Raw genomic sequence first — 17,103 nt, forward strand, 5'->3', positions numbered from 1 at the left:
AGTAAAGAGGGATGTCTTTAACACATGGTCATGACTACATGTGAAAAGTTCATCAATGGAAATATAGCAAGTGCATATGATGGCAAGTAGATGCAAGATGTTTATTGGCATGCTGGCAAAGGCATGAGTAGCATAGATCAAGCATTAAATGCCCAATTTGATTATCAATTCTTTCAAACTAATAATCTGTTTGTATTGACAATTATATTTAATCAATAAAATATAAAAGTGATTTTGTGAAAAACAGGCATTAGAGTAGTAGAATAGAATAATAATGCACAATGCCATACGGGCATTTTCACAAACACATAGCATGCATAGTGAATATGTTATTGAAAGTATTAAATTGAACATGCAAGCAACCCTTTAAGAAGTAATATTAATTGTCAAACAATTCCACAATAATTCACAAGCAAAATATAAGGGAAAATAATCACCCAATTAAATTTCTAACACCAATTAAAGGAATAAAAAGAAAACAAAAGAAAGAAAAAGAAAATATAGATAATGAAAGTGAAAAAAAAAGAAGAAGAAAACATTAATAAAAATAATAAAGGAAAAGTAGAAAGTAAGGAAAGAAATAAAAGAACCTTGATAACGGATGTGAAAAATAAGGGAGGAGAAAGTAAAAAGTAAGAAAGAATAAAGAAGGAAGAAGGGAGAAGAAAGAAATAAGAAGGGAAAGAAAAGATTTAGATTTGGGAAAGAAAAGATAAGATAATTGGCGCTGATCTGGATAAGCTGTGCGCCGCATGTGATGCGGACGCGTGGGTCAAGCGATCGCGTGGTGGGCGATAAGTTCAGGTGATGCGGACGCATGGGTCACGCGATCGCATGGCCTGATTTGTGCTATTGGTGCGAGTGCAGCCTTGCGTACGCACAACTCTCTGTTTCATACCTATTTTGCCAAAAATCTGGGTGACGCATTCGCGTGGGTGACACGATCGCGTGAATGGCCATATTTTGAAGACGACACGGACGCGTGGGGCACACGTTCGCTTGGTAGGGCTTGTGCTTCCAGCATCATTCCAGCCCAGCTCCATCATAACTTACTGCCATATACCTCTTTACATCGATTTTGCAGGGCCACGCGTTCGCGTGGGTGATGCGCACGCGTGGGAGGTGAATTTTTCAAATGACGCAGACGCGATATAGACGCGTTTGCGTGGGCATGCTTGTGCCTAAGGCACGCCTCCAGCCACGCTCTCGCGTTACTCTCTGTTTCTTTTCTTCCTTGTTTCTAATGCACTAATAACGCGGACGCGTCAGCGACGCTTGCACATCACGTGCATTATATATATATATATGCAGAGTGCAAATGCAAATGCAGGCTATATGCAGCTATATGCAGAGGTTATAAGAAGAGTCATTAACAAAAACAAAAATAAAACTAAGACTGAAAATGAACGATCATACCATGGTGGGTTGTCTCCCACCTAGCACTTTTAGTTAGAGTCCTTAAGTTGGACATTTGGTGAGCTCCTTGTCATGGTGGCTTGTGCTTGAACTCGTCTTGAAACTTCCACCAATGCTTGGACTTCCAATAAGCTCTATCAATACCAAGTAAATTTCTCAAGCTTTAATGGAGTTCTTCACGAGCTTTGAGCTCCCAAATTTGATCCTCATATATTCTCGGATCCCAAATTTTGTTTCTATACCCGTCTTCAAGTGGATCATGATGATTCCATCCGGGTGGTTCAGCCTTAGAATTCTCATTTAGGCACCCAAACATCCTCCTAGACCCATTCATTCGAGCTTTACACCAACCCTTGCATTTAGATTTTGAGCTCCCAACCACAATGAGCCTAGGATTGTGTTGCCAAGCACTAACCATCTCCCTCTTACACTTAAAGCCATAGAGAGCTCTAAGCTAGCCATCTGTCTCAAGTAACCCGTATTCAAGCGGGAAGGTAAAGGTTAAGGATAAGTATTTTACCCACTTGAATGTTGTATTGGATGGTAATGGCTTTGGGGGAGAGGTCTCCAACAACTTTGGCAAGGTGATTTCAAGCTCCATTCCCTTGTGCTCTTCCTTGATAACTTCCACCTCTTTGCAAGCTTCTTCAATTTCAACCTCTTCCTCTTGGTAGCTTTCTTCTAATTCAATATCTTCTTCATTACTCACCAAGGGCATGAGAGGTTGTGCTTTTTCTTCTTTAATCTCTATCTCTTGATCAACCTCTTCAAAGTCTTTAGCCATGATATGCCTTAGAGGTTGTACACCCTCTTCAACATCAAATTCAAACGTCTTGGAAGGAGGTTCTATGACTGAACTTTCCCATAGAGGTTCTGCATCTCCCAAGTCTTCAACCACTTCTTCGTCTTCAATAATTACTGCTTTGTCCAGTTGTTTTAGTATAAAATTGTACTCATCCTTGATGATTTCCTTTCCATGACAATTCCTTTCAACTATTCCTTCATCTTCAAGTACAAAATCCAGCTCCTCCTTGTTGTCTTCCTTCACTAATTCTTCAACCACTCCTTCGACTTCAAGGGTCTCTACTACCTCCACCTGTAAGGGCTCCTCTAGCTTTTTATGAAGTATGAATTCACGAAGACGATCCCTTTTCTCTTCTTCCATATTAATAGCATAACTGGGATCATCTTGCTCTTGGATTGATGGATGTGGGTGCTCTTCCATGGAGGATGGTGATGGGATGGGAAGATTATTATGTGGTTGAAAAGGAAGTGCACTAAAGCTTGAGGGTTGAATATTGGAGGTAGAGGGTTGGTTCATGTGGGATATAAGATTTTGGAGTGTAGAAGTGAGACTAATGATATTAGAGGTGAGTGTGTTGTTATCCAATGGAGGTTGGGGTGGATAGGAGGGTTCATTTGTTAGGAGAAAGGGCTCATAATACGGAGGTGGTTCTTCTTGATAAGGATATGGAAATGGTGGATATTGAGGTGGTGGTTCTGGGTGTGGTTCATGTGGTGGTTGGTGTGGTGGATGTGTGTTAGGGTCATATGGGGGTGTTTGGTGGTAAGGTGCTTGTGAGTATGGTGGTTCAAAGGTATGTTGGGGAGGCAGTTCATAAGCATATAGCGGGGCTTGTTGGTAACTACAAGAGGGTCCACCATATTCATCATCTTGGTACTCTCCCTGGAATGGCTCTTGACTATAGTAATTTGGTAGAGGTGGTTTGTCACGAAAGGGTCCACTATAACTATTGTCTTGGTATGCATCACAGAATGGTTGTTGGTTATAGCGCATTGGAGGGGGTTGTTGCCAAGAGGGTTGATCAAATCCTTATGGTTCCAGTTAAAGGAATACAAGAAGTTGGAAATCACTTAACGCACATATCACGACATTGAATGGTAATAAGAGAGGATTAATATTAGCAAACATAAGGCCAAAGAAGCATGTTTTCAATCATAGCACAAAATCAGGAAGGAGAATGTAAAGCCATGCATTTTGTATGAATAAGTGTATGAAAGATTGATAAAATCCACTCAATTGAGCACAAGATAAACCGTAAAATAGCGGTTTATCACTGTCTCAGCTGTATCGTCTTTGCGAATTGTCGTCCAAGTTCTTTAGTCGAATTCCAAACAACTTTTTAGGTAGTGTCCTCGTGTAGACCTTTTTTTTAGTATGTTTGGATGACTTTTTATGCTTTTGCCTTTTGAGTAATATCTCCTTTCAGGGGTTTTGTACCCTTTTTGGCTAGGCGTTTCGACCCTTAGGCTTTATGACCTTTTGGACTATTACCTATTCTCCTTTTGTATTTGTCTCTTTAGGTCGTCCCTTTTTGGTGTCGACCTGTATGCCTTTACTGTCCTGGCTTTCAGTCGTATTCCAATAAACTTTTTAGGTAGTGTTCCTACGGGGAACCTTTTCTTTATGGTTGGTTTGGACGACTTTTTTAGCCTTCTTCCGACTTGTGATTTTGCTTTTTAGGTAATGTCTTTTTTCGAGACTTTGTACCTTTCAGCTAAGCACTTGGCTTCTTAACCTTTTCTTTCGCCTTTTTTGTCCCTTTTTAGTGATCCTTTCATTGGTCTGACTTCTGTGTCAGGCCTTCTTAAGTTATTTTTAGTAATCCCATTTTTAGTTAGGCCTCGTCAGGTCATTTTTTATGGGTTACTTTTTATAACTTCTTGCATTAACTTGCTTCTATCGCTTCACCTTGCCGACCTCTTTGTAATCGGGCGATGAATTTTTTGCATTTTATGAGCTTAGATTAATGCATCTTGGTAGGAAACTTTTTAGGAAATTGATAACTTTCATTCAAATAATAATGAGATAATAATATAAGTAAAAGTGTGTACATGAGAGTGCTTACCCTTCTAGGTCGGGCAGTTTTTTAGATCTCAGCCTGGCACCTTATTAAAAAACCTTTTTAGGAAAAAGGGTGCGCCTTGATCTAAGATCTTTACTATTTTCTAGCTATAGTACCTTTTTAGGTTACAGACATGCCATGACCTTGGTAGCTCTCGCCCTTCGAGGTCGGACACCTTATAGTAGTCTTTTCCTAGTACTTCTGTAACTCGGTATGGCCCTTTCCAGTTGGCTGCTAGCTTCCTTTCTCCTGACCGACCTACTTTGATATCATTTCGGATTAAGATGAGATCATTGGTGGCGAAGCTTCACTGGATTACCTTCCGATTATAGGGCCATTCGACGCTTTAGGGCTTCCTCTCTGATCCGAACTCTTTCTCGGACTTCTGGAAGTAGGTCGAGCTCTTCCCTTTGAGCTTGGGAGTTGGTGTCTTCGTTGTAGAGGATCACTTTAGGGAATCCTTATTCTATTTCCACAGGAATCATTGCCTCTATTCTGTAAGAAAGTCAAAATGGTGATTCTTTGGTGGTTGAGTGTGGTGTTGTCCGGTATGCCCATAGGACTTGCTGGAGCTCTTCGGCCCAAGCTCCCTTGGCTTCCCGTAGTCTCCATTTTAACCCGGCTAGTATGACTTTGTTGCTAACTTCCGCCTATCCATTGGCTTGTGGGTTCTCTACAGAGGTGAACTGGTGCTTGATTTTTAAATCGGCAAGCAGGTTTCTGAAGCCCGTGTTGGTGAACTGAGTGCCATTGTCAGTGGTAATGGAGTATGGGATCCCAAACCTTGTGACAATATTTATGTATAAGAACTTCCGAGTTCTTTGAGTGGTGGCATTGGCTAAAGGTTCAGCCTTGATCCATTTTGTTAAATAGTCTATTCCTACAATGAGGAACTTGACTTGCCCTGATCCCTGAGGGAAAGGTCCGAGGAGGTCGAGCCCCCACTTTGCGAATGGCCAGGGTGAAATGACACAAATGAGTTCTTCAGGTGGTGCGATGTAAAAGTTGGTGTGCTTATGACACGGGGGGCATGTTTTGACTAACACTGTTGCTTCCTTTTGTAGGGTTGGCCAATAAAAACCAACTCGGAGTACCTTTTTGGAAAGAGCTCGCTCCCCGAGGTGGTTGCCGCACATGCCACTATGGACTTCCTCAAGAACTTCCCTCGTAGTGGAGGTCGGGACGCATTTTAGAATGCCTATATAGGACATTGTGCACTATGGTGTAGTACTGCGCTTCTTGTACTAGCCTTTTTGCCTCTTTTTTGTCTGCGGGAAGTGTTTCAGACTTGAGATAGCTGACTGTGGGGGTCATCCACCCTTGGTCCTGGTCTGATATGCTTAAGACCTTCTTTTCTTCTGAGGTTGATGGATTTTGTAGTATTTCCTGGATGAGGCTTCTATTATTTCCCCCTAGTTTGGTGCTGGCTAGTTTTGAAAGGGCATCAGCTCGGGTATTTTGTTCCCATGGTATATGTCGGACCTCATATCCCCCAAAATGTCCGAGCTGTTCCCTAGTTTTGTTTAGGTATTTCTTCATGGTGGGATCCTTAGCCTGGTAGCTTGATAAATCCTAATTTTGTGATTTATCTTGTGCTTAATTTGGAGGATTTTATCAACTTTTCTCACATTTATTCAATGAAATAGCATGGTTTTGTAATACTCCCTAAATTTGTGCTTAAGTGTGAAAACATGCTTTTTAGGCCTTAAAATAGCTAAATTTAATTCACTTTAATTCCATTCGATACGTTGATATGTTTTTTAAGTGATTTTAAGTTTAGAAGGCAAAGATTGGATTGAGGGAATGAAGGAAAAGCATGCAAAGTGGGAGAACTCATGAAGAAATGAAGGAACTGTAAAGCTATCAATCCTAACCTCTTCGCACTTAATCGATCATAACTTGAGCTACACAAGTCCAAATGAGACGGTTCTAGTTGTGTTGGAAAGCTAACATCCGGGGCTTCAAAATGATATAAAATTTTCCAAAGTTGCCTGGCGTCTACAGACGCGTACATGTGCATCACGCGTACGCATGGGAGGATGCACGCGACTCTCTAAAGGCAACTTGTGGCCAATGATTTCTGAAGCTTTTTGAGCCCAATCCAACTCATTTCTGATGCTATTGAGCCCAAGGATTGAAGGGAGAAGGAACCAAGTAGCCATAGTTTAGTTTTTATCCTATTTTAGGTTAGAATTCTAGAGAGAGAAGCTCTCCCTTCTCTCTAGAATTTAGGGTAGTTTAGGTTTAATTTTGTTAAATCCAATTTTCAATTCTTGTTTTGATTTAGTCTTCCCTTTTAATTTCTTATCATTACATCTTGTCTTCTAGTTTTACTTGTTAATTTCTTATTTTGCTCTCTTTTATGTTGATGAACCATTATTGAATCTTGATTTCTTTGAATGCAATCTTGTATTTCCAAGTCTCTTTTATTTTATCCCCAATGTTATTATTGATTTCTTGTTGATGTTAGTTGTGGGTTTTATTAATTCTTGCATCTTGTGATTTTCCTTTTATTTCACTCTAGGTGTTTGATGAAATGTTTTCTCTAGTTTTTGAGTAGTTTTCTTTACTCTTGGCCTAGGCTAAGGGAATTGAGTGACCTTGAGTCATTGAGTCTAATTGAATTGGTGATTTGAGAACCCTTGGTGATCAATTTGATACCTATTGACACTAACCCACTACTAATCTAATTAGTAGATAGGTTAGGACTTATGTATTGATGTTGATCAAGTCATTTGACGTACTTCAAGCCTAGGAGTAGATATTACGTACTTAAGGCTTTTGGAAGTAGACTTAATGAGCTTGGTTCCTTATAATTGTCAATATATGGTTTGTAGACAAGGATGGTGATCTCAATTACCTATGTCTAGCCAAGAGTTCTTTTTCTTTATTTTATTAGTTCTTGACATTTTACTTTCTTGTCATCTTTTTTTCTTGCCAATTATAAATCAAACCCCCTTATTCCTTCATAGCCAATAATTGATCACTTCATTGCAATTCCTCGTGAGATGACCCGAGGTTTAAATACTTCGGTTAATTTTCATTGGGGTTTGTACTTGTGACAACCAAATTTTTTATTGGGAGGATTGTTTGTTGGTGTAGAACTATACTTGCAACGAGAAATTATTTGAGAAATTCTAGACCGTCAAAGAATTCACTAATCAAAATGGCGCCGTTGCTGGGGAATTACAATGGTGTTATATTATTGGCTATTGTGAATATGTGAATATGTTTGTCTTTTGCTTATTTGTTAGTCGTTGTTAGCTTTAGGACTTTGTTGCTTATTTTTGTTAGCTTTTGTTTTTATTTGCTATTATAAATTCTCATCCTCACTTTGGCTATGAGTTTGGCTCAAATTATGTTGTAGGAAATGGGAACTACAATGGTAACATGCATCAAGGATGGAACAATCAAGGATGGGAGGAGCCTCAAGGGATTGATCAACCTTCTTGGCAACAACAACCTCCGATTTCTTATAGGTATAATTCCACCCCTAATGCATATCAATCTAATGGATGTGGTGATCCTTATTGTAGTTGTCAACAACCACCACCACATGCCTATGAACCACCTTGTCAACCTAATTTTGAACTACCTTACTGGTACACAGAATCGTGATCTCACACTTTTCTCACAACTCCGCGTAATTGACCAGCAAGTACACTGGGTCGTCCAAGTAATACCTTACGTGAGTAAGGGTCGATCCCACGAAGATTGTCGGCTTGAAGCAAGCTATGGTCACCCTTGTAAATCTCAGTCAGGCGGATTCAAATGGTTATAAGGTTTTAATAATTAAAATACAAATAAAACAAAAAATAAAATTTAGATACTTATGTAATTCATTGGTGGGAATTTTAGATAAGCGTCTGGAGATGCTTTGTTGCTTCTGAATCTCTGCTTTCCTACTGCCTTCTTCCAACCATGCGTTACCTCCTTCCATGGCAAGCTGTATGATCCTCTCGGTTGAAAACAAATTCATATGCGCTGTCACCGCACGGCTAATCATCTGTCGGTTCTCGCTAGCGTCGGAATAGGAACATTGTCCTTTTGCACACTGTCACTGCGCCCAACATTCGCAAGTTTGAAGCTCGTCACAGTCATCCCTTCCCAGATCCGACTTGGAATACCACAGACAAGGTTTAGACTTTCCGGATCTCAGGAATGCTGCCAATGGTTCTTGCCTATACCACGAAGATACTAATCTCACGGACTCGGTCCGTGTATTAGATATCCAAGAGAGTATACTCCAGCTGTCGTCCAATGACTACGTTGAACATCATGTAGATCACTTTGTGGTTGTCAGGCACGCGATCTTGGCTAAGCGAGTAACGAAGATTGGGTGATTGTCATGGGTCACCCCTTCATTCTGACTTAACTGAATTAAGAACAATAGTATATCTTGGAGAAGAAGTAGGCATGAATTGAAGGAAAAACAGTAGTAATTGCATTAATTCATGAAGAACAGCAGAGCTCCACACCTTAATCTATGGGGTGTAGTAACTCCACCGTAGAAAATACATAAGTGAAAAAGGTCTAGGTATGGTCGCAAGGCCAGCCTCCTAAATGATAGTCTATGATTACATCAGTTCCAAAAGATGGTCAAAAGACTCCTAAATAAATCACTAAAAGTAGTTTTTATACTAAACTAGTAATCTAGGTTTACAGAAAATGAGTAACTAAGTGCAGATAGTGCAGAAATCCACTTTCGGGGCCCACTTGGTGTGTGCTTAGGCTGAGCATTGAAGATTTTTCATGCTTAGGCTTTTCCTGGAGTTAAACACAAGCTTTGGTGCCAGTTTGGGCGTTTAACTCCAATTCTGGTGCCAGTTTGGGCGTTTTCCGCCAAGATGTTTTAGGCTGACATTGAACGCCAATTTGGGCCATCATATCTCCGGCAAAGTATAGACTATTATATATTTCTGGAAAGCCCAGGATGTATAATTTCCAACGCAATTGAGAGCGCCTCAATTGGGCTTCTGTAGCTCCAGAAAATTCATTTCGAGTGCAGCAGGGTCAGAATCCAACAGCATCTGCAGTTCTTTTTCAGCCTCCAAATCAGATTTTTGCTCAGGTCCCTCAATTTCAGCCAGAAAATACCTGAAATCATAGAAAAATACACAAACTCATAGTAAAGTCCAGAAATGTGATTTTTGAATAAAAACTAATAAAAATATAATAAAAAGTAATTAAAACATACTAAAAACTATGTAAAAATAATGCCAAAAAGGGTATAAATTATCCACTCATCACAACACCAAACTTAAATTGTTGCTTGTCCCCAAGTAACTAAAAACAAAATAGGATAAAAAGAAGAGAATATACAATGAATTCCAAACTTATCAATGAAGATTAGCTTCAATTAGATGAGCGGGACTTGTAGCATTTTTGCTTCTGAACAGTTTTGGCATCTCAGAATTTAGATAGTGTTATTGATTCTCTTATTTCAGTATGTTGATTCTTGAACACAATTACTTTATGAGTCTTGGCCGTGACCCTAAGCATTTTGTTTTCCAGTATTACCACCAGATACATAAATTCCACAGACACATAACTGGGTGAACCTTTTCAGATTGTGACTCAGCTTTGCTAGAGTCCCTAGTTAGAGGTGCCCAGAGCTCTTAAGCACACTCTTTTTGCTTTGGACCACGACTTTAACCGCTCAGTCTCAAGCTTTTCACTTGACACCTTCACGCCACAAGCACATGGTTAGGGACAGCTTGGTTTAGCTGCTTAGGCCATGATTTTATTCCTTGGGCCCTCCTATCCATTAATGCTCAAAGCCTTGGATCCTTTTTACCCTTGCCTTTTGGTTTAAAGGGCTATTGGCTTTTTCTGCTTGCTTTTTTTTTCTTTCTTTCTTTATTTTTTTGCCATTTTTTTTGCATTTTTTTCTGCAAGCTTTTCACTGCTTTTTCTTGCTTCAATAATTAATTATATAATTTTTCAGATTATCAAATGACATTTCTCATTTTTCCATTATTCTTTCAAGAGCCAACAATTTTAACATTCATAAACAACAAATTCAAAAATATGCACTGTTTAAGCATTCATTCAGAAAACAAAAAGTATTGCCACCACATCAAAATAATTAAACTAATTTCAAGATAGAATTTGAAATCATGTACTTCTTATTCTTTTGCAAATAAAAACATTTTTCATTTAAGAAAGGTGAAGGATTCATAGGACATTTATAGCTTTAAGACATAGACACTAGACACTAATGATCATGTAATAAAGACACAAACATAGACAAAACATAAAGCATATATTTCGAAAAACAGAAGAATAAGAACAAGGAAATTAAGGAACGGGTCCACCTTAGTGATGGCGGCTAGTTCTTCCTCTTGAAGATCTTATGGAGTGCTTGAGCTCCTCAATGTTTCTTCCTTGCCTTTGTTGCTCCTCCCTCATGGCTCTTTGGTCCTCTCTAATTTCATGGAGGAGGATTGAATGCTCTTGGTGCTCCATCCTTAGTTGTCCCATGTTGGAACTCAATTCTCCTAAGGAGGTGTTGATTTGCTCCCAATAGTTTTTTGGAAGAAAGTGCATCCCTTGAGGCATCTCAGGGATTTCATGATGAGGAATTTCCTCATGCTCTTGTTGAGGTCCATGAGTGGGCTCTCTTGTTTGTTCCATCCTTTTCTTAGTGATGGGCTTGTCCTCTTCAACGAGGATATCTCCCTCTATGGTAATTCCAGCTGAATTGCATAGGTGACAAATGAGATAAGAGAAGGCTAACATTGCCACATTGGAAGACTTGTCCGCCACCCTGTAGAGTTCTAGGTATATGATCTCAGGAACTTCTACTTCCTCTCCATTCATGATACTATGGATCATGATAGCCCGGTCTATTGTGACTTCAGACCGGTTGCTAGTAGGAATTATAGAGCGTTGGATAAACTCCAACCATCCCCTAGCCACTGGTTTGAGGTCAAGCCTTCTTAGTTGAACTGGCATGCCTCTTGAGTCTCTCTTCTATTGAGCTCCTTCCACATAAATGTCCTTAAGGACTTGGTCCAACCTTTGATCAAAGTTGACCCTTCTAGTGAAAGGGTGAGGATCTCCTTGCATCATTGGCAAGTTGAATGCTAACCTCACATTTTCCGGGCTAAAATCCAAGTATTTTCCCCTTTTTCTTGGCCACAACTTCATAAAAGTGGTCTTGATGGACCTTTGAGATGAATCTCTCCATCTCCTATGACTCAGAGGTGGAAGCAATTGCCTTCTCTTTCCTCTTTCTAGAGGTTTCTCCGGCCTTAGGTGCCATTAATGGTTATGGAAAAACAAAAAGCTTAGCTTTTCCCACACCAAACTTAGAAGGTTTGCTCGTCCTCGAGCAAAAAAAAAAAAGAAAGGAGTAGAAGAAGAAGAAATGGAGGAGATGGAGTAGTGGTTTGGGTTTGGCCAAGGGGGTAGTAGTGTGTATGTTGTGTGAAGATGAAGGTAGTAAGGAGGGGTATTTATAGGGTAAGGGAGAAAGGGTACCGTGTATGAGGGGTTGGGTTTGGGAGGGAAATGGTTTGAATTTGAATGGTGAGGTAGGTGGGGTTTAATGATGGATGGATGTAAGTTGAAGAGGTTGTGGGGAAGAGTGTTATGAAAAGGTGTGAAGAGGAGAGAAGAAGAGGTGGGAAAGTGGGGATCCTGTGGGGTCCACAGATCCTGAGGTGTCAAGGAATTCGAGTCCCTGCACCATTCTGGCATTTAAACGCCCAATGTGTGCCAAATATTGCGTTTAACACCAGCTTTGCTACCCTTCCTGGCATTAAACGCCAGTCTGCTGCCCATTTCTGGCGTTAAACACAAGCCAGATGCCCATTTCTGGTGTTAAACGCCAGCCAGATGCCCATTTCTGGTGTTAAACACCAGCCAGATGCCAGACAGCTCTTTGTGGCGTTAAACGCCCAGAGTGCTGCCCATTCTGGCGTTTAACGCCCAGAATGCTGCCAGGCTGGGTGTTAAACACCCATTCTGCTATCCTTACTAGCGTTTAAACGCCACTAAGCTTGTCCTCCAGGGTGTGCTGTTTTTGATGCTGTTTTTGATTTTTCAGTTGTTTTTGTGACTTCACATGATCATCAACCTAAAGAAAACAAAAAATAACAAAGGAAAACAAATAAATATAACTAAATAACATTGGGTTGCCTCCCAACAAGCGCTTCTTTAATGTCAATAGCTTGACAGTGAGCTCTTAGAGAGCTTCACAGAGATTTAGAGCTTAATGATGGCCTCCCAACACCAAACTTAGAAGTTGAGTGTGGGGGCTCTATTTGACTCTGTATTGAGAGAAGCTTTTCATGCTTCCTCTCCATGGTTACAGAAGAAGATCCTTGAGCCTTAAACACAAGGTAGTCCTCATTCAATTGAAGGACTAGCTCTCCTCTGTCCACATCAATCACAGCTCTTGCTGTGGCTAGGAAGGGTCTTCCTAGGATGATGGATTCATCCGCATCCTTCCCAGTGTCTAGGATTATGAAATCAGCAGGGATGTACATGACTTCAACCTTCACCAAGACATCCTCTACAAGTCCATAAGCCTGTTTCCTAGAATTGTCTACCATCTCTAGTGAGATTCTTGCAGCTTGCACCTCAAAGATCCCTAGTTTCTCCATTACAGAGAGGGGCATGAGGTTTATCCCTGACCCTAGGTCACACAGAGCTTTCTCAAAGGTCATGGTGCCTATGGTACAAGGTATTAAGAACCTTCCAGGATCCTATTTCTTCTGAGGTAATTTCAGTTGAACCAGATCATTTAGTTCATTGATGAGCAATGGGGGTTCATCCTCCCAAGTCTCATTACCAAATAACTTGGCATTCAGCTTCATGATTGCTCCTAGATATTGAGCAACTTGCTCTTCAATAATATCTTCATCCTCTTCAGAGGAAGAATACTCATCAGAGCTCATGAATGGCAACAGTAGGTTTAGTGGAATCTCTATGGTCTCTATATGAGCCTCAGATTCCTTTGGTTCCTCATTAGGGAACTCCGTAGTGGCCAGTGAACGTCCCTTAAGGTCTTCCTCACTGGAATTCACTGCCTCTTCTTCCTCTCCAGGTTCGGCCATTTTTGTTATAGTTATGGCCTTGCACTCTCTCTTTGGATTCTCTTCTGTATTGCTTGGGAGAGTACTAAGAGGGATTTTAGTAACTCTTTTACTCAGTTGACCCACTTGTGCTCCAAATTTCTAATGGAGGACCTTGCTTCAGTCATGAAGCTGAGAGTGGTCTTAGATAGATCAGAGACTACAGTTGCTAAGTCAGAGTGGCTCTGCTTAAAATTCTCTGTCTGTTGCTGAGAAGATGATGGAAAAGGTTTGCTATTGCCAAACCTGTTTCTTCCACCATTATTATTATTGAAGCTTTGATTAGGCTTCTGTTGATCCTTTCATGAAAAATTTGGATGATTCCTCCATAAAGGATTGTAGGTGTTTCCATAGGATTCTCCCATGTAATTCACCTCTTCCATTGCAGGATTCTCAGGGTCATAAGCTTCTCCTTCAGGGGAGGCTTCCTTAGTACTGACGGATGCAGCCTGCATTCCACTCAGACTCTGAGAAATCATGTTGACTTGCTGAGTTAATATTTTTTTCTGAGCCAATATGGCATTCAGAGTATCAATCTCAAGAACTCATTTCTTCTGAGTTGTCCTATTATTCACAGGATTCCTTTCAGAAGTGTACATGAACTAATTATTTGCAACCATTTCAATGAGTTCCTGGGCTTCTGCAGGCATCTTCTTCAGATGAAGAGATCCTCCAGCAGAGTGGTCCAATGATATCTTAGACAATTCAGACAGACCATCATAGAATATACATATGATGCTCCATTCTGACAACATGTCAGAAGGACATCTTCTGATAAAATGCTTGTATCTTTCCCAAGCTTCATAGAGGGATTCACCTTCCTTCTGTCTGAAGGGTTGGACTTCCACTCTAAGCGTGCTCAACTTTTGAGGTGGAAAGAATTTCGCCAAGAAAGCATTGACTAACTTTTCCCAAGAGTTCAGGCTATCTTTAGGTTGTGAGTCCAACCATATCATAGCTCTGTCTCTTACAGCAAAGGGGAAAAACATAAGTCTGTAGACCTCAAGATTAACCCCATTGGTCTTAACAGTGTCACAGATTTGCAAGAATTTAGCTAAGAACTGATGAGGATCTTCCAATGGAAGTCCATAAAACTTGCAATTCTGCTGCATTAGAGAAACTAATTGAGGCTTAAGCTCAAAGTTGTTTGCTCCAACTGCAGGAATTGAGATGCTTCTTCCACAGAAGTCAGAAGAGGGTACAATAAAGTCACCAAGCATCTTCCTTGCATCTCCACCACTATTGTTGGGTTCGGCCATCTCTTCTTCTTTTTCAAAAAATTCTGCCAGGTCCTCTCCAAAGTGTTGTGCTTTAGCTTCTCTTAGCTTCCTCTTTAGAGTCCTTTCAGGTTCCGGATCAGTTTCAACAAGAATGTTCTTATCCTTGCTCCTGCTCATATGAAAAAGAAGAGAACAGAAAAGAATAGGAATCCTCTATGTCACAGTACAGAGATTCCTTTATGTGAGTAGAAGAATAGAAGAGTAGAATGAAGAAGAGAGAAGATAAAGAATTCGAACACAGAGAGGGAGAGAGGGTTCGAATTATAATAAGAGAAGTGTTAGTAAATAAATAAATAATTAGAAAGAGATGAGAGAGAGAGAATTCGAATTTTAAATTAAAATAAAAGTAAATATTTTAATTTTTATTTTAATTATTGGTTAGTATTCGAAATTTAAAAAGAGAAATAAAATGAAATTAATTGAAATTAAATAAATTGATTACTTAAAAAGATTTTTGAAAATTTTTATTTTAAATTAATTGCTTTAAATTCTAATTTTATTTTATTTCTTTTCTTACTATTTGATTTTCGAAATCAATGAGAGAGAGAAGTAGTTAGGTGGTTTTGAAAAAGATAAGAAATCAGAAAAGGATTTTGAAATTAAGTTTTGAAAAAGATATGATTGAAATTTATTTTGAAAAAGATTTGAAAAGGAAATTAAAAAGATTTGATTTTTGAAATTAAAGTTGATTACTTGACTAACAAGAAACTAAAAGATATGATTCTAGAATTTAATGAGTGATCCTTTCTTAATAGGCAAGTAACAACTTGAAAATTTTTTAATCTAAATATTAAATGTTAGCATTAATTTCGAAAATATGAAATAAAAATAAGAAAAAGATTTTGAAAATTAATTTTAAAATTTTCGAAAATATTGGGAAAAATAAAAAAGATTTAATTTTTGAAAAAGATTTGAAAAAATAGAAATTTTAAATTGAAATTTTGACTTGACTAACAAGAAACAACTAAATTTTAAAACTTTTTGACTAAATCAATCTAAAATTTTGAAAATTATGAGCAAAATAAGGAAAAGATAATTTTTTTATTTTTAATGAGGAGAGAGAAAAACATAAAAATGACACAAAACATAAAAATTTAAGATCAAAACTAATAATGAATGCAAGAACACTTTGAATGTCAAGATGAACATCAAGAACATGTTTTTGAAAATTTTTAAGAAAAGAAAGACATGCAAGACACCAAACTTAAAAAATTTTAAACTTTAGACACTAATAATTCAAAATACATATGAAAAATAAGAAAAGACACAAAACAAGAAAATTTAAAGATCAAACAAAGAAAATCATCAAGAACAACTTGAAGATCATGAAGAACACATGCATATATTTTTTGAAAATTAAAGGGAAATTAAAACATGCAATTGACACCAAACTTAAAATTTGACACTGGACTCAAACAAGAAACACAAAATTTTTGGTTTTTATGATTTTATTAATTTTTTTGTAATTTTTTGAAAATTATTTGGAAAAAGAAAATAAATAAATTCAAAATTTTTAATAGGAATTCAAGGAATCATGCAATGTTAGTCTAAAGCTTCGGTCCAAAAATTTAGACATGGCTAAATAGCCAGGCAAGCTTTATGTGAAAGCTTCGGTCCAAAAGATTAGACATGGCTAAACAGCCAGCCAAGCTTTAGCAGAGCATTACATACAACAGCCAAATTGATGGGAACCAAAAGGCTCTTGCAAAGATAAGTGGAAACCTCGGTCCAAAAGATTAGACATGGCTATACAGCCAGCCAGGCTTCACATACCATCTGAAACTCTAGAATTCATTCTTAAAAATTATGAAGAACAAATATATTTTTTTTGAATTTTTTGAAAACCATAAATTTTTTTTTGTATTTTTTTTGAATTATTTTTCGAAAATAAAATTAAAAATAAAATGCTTAAACATAAAATAAAATTACCTAATCTAAGCAACAAGATGAACCGTCAGTTGTCCAAACTCGAACAATCCTCGGCAACGGCGCCAAAAACTTGGTACACAGAATCGTGATCTCACACTTTTCTCACAACTCCGCGTAATTGACTAGCAAATGCACTGGGTCGTCCAAGTAATACCTTACGTGAGTAAGGGTCAATCCCATGGAGATTTTCTGCTTGAAGCAAGCTATGGTCATCCTTGTAAATCTCAGTCAGGCAGATTCAAATGGTTATAAGGTCTTAATAATTAAAATATAAATAAAACAGAAAATAAAATAGAGATACTTATGTAATTCATTGGTGGGAATTTCAGATAAGCGTTTGGTGATGCTTTGTTGCTTCTGAACTTCTGGTTTCCTACTGCCTTCTTCCAACCATGCGTTACCTCCTTCCATGGCAAGTTGTATGATCCTCTCGAATGAAAACAAATCCATATGCGCTGTCACCGCACGGCTAATCATCTGTCGGTTCCTGCTAGCGTCGGAATAGGACCATTGTCCTTTTGCACACTG

Source organism: Arachis ipaensis, chromosome B09, assembly GCF_000816755.2.
Source record: "Arachis ipaensis cultivar K30076 chromosome B09, Araip1.1, whole genome shotgun sequence".
Taxonomy (NCBI): domain Eukaryota; kingdom Viridiplantae; phylum Streptophyta; class Magnoliopsida; order Fabales; family Fabaceae; genus Arachis; species Arachis ipaensis.